This window comes from Eschrichtius robustus, chromosome 2 (genome assembly GCF_028021215.1).
Source record: "Eschrichtius robustus isolate mEscRob2 chromosome 2, mEscRob2.pri, whole genome shotgun sequence".
NCBI classification, from domain to species: domain Eukaryota; kingdom Metazoa; phylum Chordata; class Mammalia; order Artiodactyla; family Eschrichtiidae; genus Eschrichtius; species Eschrichtius robustus.
The window spans coordinates 44,024,085-44,030,590 of record NC_090825.1 but is presented as its reverse complement, the minus strand read 5'-3'; the positions used below and the strand labels follow the sequence as shown (position 1 = coordinate 44,030,590).

Here is a 6,506-nt window from a genome sequence, read left to right as displayed (position 1 = left end):
TATCCTCTGGAGAAGTGAGACCTCTCAGAGATCACACTTGAGTGTGCTTTTTGCCCTCAGCGCTGCTCTCCCTCCACTTGAGTGCTGGTAATCCACAGGTCAAATCTGCAGAGAATGGCTGGTGGATGCACACCGCTCCTGGCCCAGTTCAACAGGCTTTCATCAAATGTCTCTGCTGAAAGAGGATGGAATCTGCTGCATCTATTCATTGGTGCTCTCCCACTCTGAACAGAGGTAGTTCGTAAGATTACACTCTCCAGCACGCACATCTCAAGGGCCCTTGCTTTCTCTCTTCCCCCACCTCTAGGACTCCACCAGAGGGTCAGTCACATCACAACGTAGTTGAGTGCTTGGTATCTAGTGGCTCTTTAGTTATTAATTTGATCAAAATGTAAAGGCATTTGCATTAACAAATGACATTAATGACATGCCTCTGTCGACGTAGGGAAGGACCTAGGGTTCAATGTGTCTACTGTGACTTGGCATTCCATCTGTCTGAATTCTAGTATCTTCCAGAGTTCTAAGCCCTTGGCCAGCATTGCCTGCAGTCCTCAAAACAACCTCCCAAAGCAAGTAGGAGGCAGGTGTTGTTGTCCGTGAACTTCACAGGTTAACAAAGGCACAGGGGGACCCAGTGATTCATCTACCCAGTTGGTGGGCATCTGTGGTTCCCTTGCTTGCCCTCCAGTGTGTTTCCCTGTGGCATTTTGCTGTCAGCCTGCCCATCCCCTGAGGATAGTTGGGCCGTGGTGGAATGTCAATCGGATGAGTCATTCAAACATCTGAATTGCCTTGCTGCTGCATAGAAAATGCCCTTAACGCAGGCTGCCCTGCTGAGCACTTGAGGTGTGGTGCTGAATAAAACTGCACACCACCCAGCCTGCCCCCAAAGCCGTATGTCATGTGTTTACCACTCAGACTCCATAAATCTTAATCCACTTCATCCTCAACAACAGCTTAGTCAGTATGAAATACTTCTAATAATAGCAGCAGCAGACAAGCATACACAATACCTGTCATCCTGAAGGTGCTTTAGGAAACGATGCACAGGTGTTTCTATGTCTGGTCATAACTTTAACCGTGCATCTGGAACCAGCTGCTCATGGTGAGGTAGATGGAAATATTTGGTAACCGGGAAGTCTCGGGGCTATACCTTAGGAATTCAGTAGAGAATATATCTAGGTCCAGCTGACCCCATTAGGCACATCACCTGTCGTGAACTTGCATTCCTAGGAGACGGGAAACCAGCATTTACCAAGCATGTTTTAAGAATCTTTTGGTTTACATGGAATGTAGAACTATAATGGGTCCAGCAGGTGCAGAGGGGAGCCAGCTGTGAAAGGGTTAATAGGTCAGGTAGCCTAAGAGCTAAGTTTAGAAACTCAGGAAGTGGTCATTTGTTGGACCTATGGAAATGGAAACTGGTAGGGGAGAGAGGAGAAGAGAGGGGAGAGAGAGAGAGAGAGAGAGAGAGTGAGAGAGAGAGAGAGAGAGAGAATCTCCTTGTTCCTGTTTCAGAGAAGGGGGGATTTAAATTATTGATTGGAGAGATCATGAGCCTGGTGGGTTCCCAGGGAGTGAGGAGAGTAAACAACACAATTAATTGGCAAATGAAAATGAGGCCGAACTGATATGGGATCCAGGAGGATTGTGAGGTACATTAGCCCTCCTCCTCATTCTGCAGATGAGATATGGTCTTTTGCCCAGAGCCACATTTCAAGTATGAGAGTCTGAGATAGAAGTAATGGGGACTGGAGAAGACAGATGATGACAGGGAGAGAGGAAAAGAGAATTTGAGATGAACAAGTTGCTTCAAGTTCCTGAAGTAGAAACATACATAACATATAGAAACAAATATAAACATACACAACATAAAAACATCTATGACTCTTCTAGGAGAAAATCTTGATTCCATGATTTTACTCCATAAATAAATCCACCTTGTCATTTATTTTGATAAATGAACTTTTACTCATGGATCCAAGTCTATTTATAAACATTTCCTAGTTTAGAATCTAACTGGTTTGAAGACTTACGTAAAACCTGTTCTTTACAGAAACTCATTTTGATCTCCACACTATGACAACTCAGTTTTTAGTCAACCACAGAAAGAGAAATAATCTTATAAGCATGGGCCTGAAGGTAGAAAACCACTGTAACATTTACTATACAAGTCATATTCTGGAGGGGAATATACTCAGTATCAAAAGAATTACAGTGGGTAGGGCAGTTATCAAGTTTCACTTCCTTCTTCTTCAGTCATAATTTTACAGGAGTGCCATGCCAAGTCATAAAACCAGAATTACACACTAAATCGTACTCACAGGCTTGGGTATGATTTCAAGGGTTTCTGGAGCGTCTATAAATATTTTCATTGACCTTAAGTGGCTAAATTGTGCATTCCTTTTTTTTTTCCCTCCAAATTTATACTCTGAGAAATTTCCCGCATTCAGAAAAGTTGTTGGAATAGTTTAGTGAGCACCCATATACCACCCTCTTAGATTCAACAATGGTTAACATTTTGCCATATTTTCTTTTTCTTTCTCTGGACATTAATTGAAAGTAAGTGTAGACATCATGGCATTTTACTCTTAAATACAAGCTTGACACTTGTCATGCCATGAGAAAGTGAGAATGCTTGAACAAGTCAAGTCTTATTTAGAAAAGGGTGGGCAAGTTGAATCATCAACATAACTTCTGGGAATGGAGGTTTCTAGCACTTAGGTAATTCTCATGCTAATTCTGTGATACCTGGTGCCATTTTACAAAGCATGCATAATAAATTTCGTCTTGGTCGTTCTTGTTTCAACAATTTCAAAAAAGACAAAGCAAATCCATTTTAGTTCTGTACTTTCAGGTCCATTTGCATCATTTCTTCAGAAACATCTCTTTATTACAGTGTCCTCTTGCACACACTAGAAGATAGAACTTGCTTTTTTCCTCTCAGCATACTAAGTACTAGAGTTATTTTACAATATTTATTTGGGGCTGTTAAGGAGAGAGTTAAGATCTTTCATGATTTTACCTGTGGCTTGAATCATAATAAAACACTTTCCAAGGTGAAACATGTTAAACATCACATTAACACTTGCTGATGATTACAAGGCATTACTGTATGGAACATTATAATAATGGCTGTTTACTCCAGAAAAATAATTATATTCCTTTAATGCACTCGTAGTAGCTCTGCAATTTTTAACTGCTGTTTTGTTCCCAACCCATCTTGTACACAAATACAGAACTTAGTGCCAGTTTATCAGTGGCTAGATTATAGAAGAGAGAAATGATTCATTAGGAAGCTACAGATGTCCTGTCTTTGCTTCAGAACACACCAGAGAAATTTAATTCAAAGTTCTAAAACAAATTTGATAGGCAGATGGGATATGAACTTAATGAACAAGCTACAGAACAACACTCTCTAATATGTCAAACCCCTCTCTGGCACTTTCCTTTCTTTCTATCAACCCCCAATTCCTCATAACAGGTTAACAGGTGGCACCCATGACAAATCCTCAACAATAATGGTCTAAAACTGGACAAAAGCCATTGTAGTTGGACAATAATGATATAAAATAGAGTAAAAGCCAGCTGTTTTAGGTAAAAAGTAGTTTGGCTATATTTCAAGCGCCTGGGAACCTGGCTCTACATTTGTATGCCTTGTTAAGCCAGACATCCTAGTCCAGTAGTTCCCAAAGTTCAGGGTGTATGAGGATCACTGAGTGTCAGAATGCTGATTCCTGATTCCTTAGTCCTTAGTCCTAGAGGTTCTGATTTGGCAGATCTGCGGTGAGGTCCAGGAATCTTCTTTCTATTCAGTCTTCCAGGTGATTCTGATGCAGGCCACGATGGAACATGCTTTGACCTATACTGTTTCCAGCACTTAAGGTGCCAAAAGGGTGGGTCATTGGTAAGCCTGATCTGTTTATGTGTGAACTGATTTAATGCTTGTCTTTGCTGGTGGCCAGTGATAATGGTCTCCATCCCATCCAAGATTAGTCAGAAGGAACAAGGGATCCATATCCTGCAACTAAGAACCACTGTGTGGGCTGACTCTGAAATGGATACTTTATTCTCCTGTCAGCCCAGAAACAAACTCATATGACAGGATACCTGCCTAGTAGAACAGTTGACCCTTGAACAACACAGATTTGAACTGCACGGGTCCACTTATACACAGATTTTTTTTCAGTGGTAAAGACTACAGTGCTAATATTGATTGGTTGAATCCATGGATATGGAACAGTGGATATAGAGGAACTGCCAGTAAGGAGGGCCAACTATAAATTAGACTCAGGTTTTTTTTACTGTGCAGAAGGTCAGCGCCCCTAACCCCTACACTGTTCAAGGGTCAACTGTATTTAAACAAGGCTCTGTGTGTGTGTGTGTGTGTGTGTGTGTGTGTGTGCACCCACAGCTGTTAGACCCAAGATTAGTCTTTTGAGGGTTTACCCCACACTCTTAATACAGTTCTGCTATAATATGACACATGCCTTGATAAAAATCACCATGCTATGCACAATAATAGTGCAATAAAACCCACAGGGCTTATGGGAAAAGATGCGCTCAGGGAGACAACACTCCAAAACTTCACCAGTGACACATTAAAAAAAAAAGATATAAGAACCTAATAAAAATGGTAGCACAGTTTTACACATGTTAAATGGTTAAGAAATTTATAAGTAACCTCTTTTCTGGCTGGAATCATGGAGTGTATAGAAGAGAAGGGAAAAAAGGTTTCTGCTATGCCAGATACCATCAAGAAAAAGCAAAGGAATTTTGCAGAGCTGAAGATCATGCACCTGAGAAAGAAGTTTGCCCAAAAGATGCTTCAAAAGGCAAGGAGGAAGCTTATCTATGAAAAAGCTAAACACCATAATAAGGAAAATAGGCAGATGTACGGAAGTGAGATTTGCCTGGCAAAGATGGCAAGAAAAGTGGGTAACTTCTGTGTAACTCTAGAACCCAAATGAGCATTTGTCTTCAGGATCAGGATATCAACGGTGTGAGCCCAAAGATCTGAAAGGTGTTCCATCTTCTTTACCTTTTTCAGCTCCTCAATGGCACCTTTGTTAAGCTCAGTAAGGCTCAGTTAACATGCTGAGGACTGTTGAGCCATATACTGTATGGGATACCTGAAACAGAAATCAGTAAAAGAATTGATCTACAAGCGCGGTTACAGCAAGATCAACAAGAAGGTAATTGTCCCAACAGATAACACTTCGACTGCTCGATCTCTTGGTAAATAGGGCATCATCTGCATGGAGGATATGATTCATGAGGCCCATACTGTTGGAAAATGCAAACAGCTTCCTGTGGTCTTTCAAATTATCTTCTTCATGAGGTGGAATGAAGAGAAAGGCCATGCATTGTGTAGAAGGCAGAGCTGCTGGCAACAGGGGAGACCAGATCAACAGGCTTCTTAGAAGGATGAACTATGGTGCCTCCCATGATTATTTTTATAATCTGGTCAGTTAATAAACAATGACTGCTTTCAAGTTGAAAAGGAAAAGGAAATTCATAAATAATACAATAAATACGTCACTTTACCTTAAAAAAAAGATTTGAAATTTGTTTGAGGAAGTAGGCATTGGAAGGGTTGCAGCTTGTAATTCATTGTACAGTGGTAGGAAGGTAAGTTATCTAAAATCAGAGGAAAAATTTTAATACTGGATGTGGATGGGCACAACTCAACACACACAGTAAACTGAGGTAGCTGGTAGATATCTGAGGAGAGTGTGTGTGTGCATTTTCTGTATTCCCAGGCACCTCAGTTCAGCTGGCTGGATGGTTTTCTGCTTTCACCTCGTGTTTCTTGCTCATAAGATCTCACATAGGCCAAGGCAAATTTGCATTATACTCATATGTTGTTTCCTAATATATCAATCACATTGGAACAAATTTGTGTTTTCAAGACAAGCATTAGAGCAGACCTGACTGTACCTGTGAGAAGTTCACATCAGAAGTAATGGTTTTAGGTTGCCTAGATTCTGAGGGTAGCCAGGAGAGCATTACTGCCCTACAAGGAGTATTGTCTAGAGGGTTTGGGGACTGAAAATATGAAGGTAAAGGTAGTGGTGTTCCCTTCTATCTTCATGGCCATCCACATGGCCATGAAGGAACTCAGCATCTCATAGGTATTGTCTTATTCCATATTTTCATAGACTAGCCTAGATTAACAACTACCCAAGGGTTTAGGTTAGCTAGATGAAGAAAAATAAATAGCATTAGAGTAAGCTTCAGAGGACTCACATTTTATTCTTAGCTCTGCAAGCTGTGTGACCTAAGGCAAGTCCCTTTATTTCTCTTGGATTCATTTCCTCATCTGTAAAATAAAGAAATTGGACTATTTCATCTCTCGAAGATTCCTCCTGGCTCCAATATCATGTGACTCTGAGGCTTTCTATGTTGATTAAATGCAGAGAAAATGAACAGTTTTCGACCTCTTTAAAACTCTCCATGTGGCTCAGCAGTTTTTTTTTTTCTCATCCCAGGTTGTCTTCCTTGGT

The 6,506-nt window shown here is 40.8% G+C and overlaps 1 pseudogene; it reads left to right on the top strand.

The window, feature by feature from the left end:
- The first annotated feature begins 4,703 nt into the window (after positions 1 to 4,703).
- LOC137758833 (large ribosomal subunit protein uL30 pseudogene) lies at positions 4,704 to 5,475 on the top strand (annotated as a pseudogene).
- The last annotated feature ends 1,031 nt before the right edge of the window (positions 5,476 to 6,506 follow it).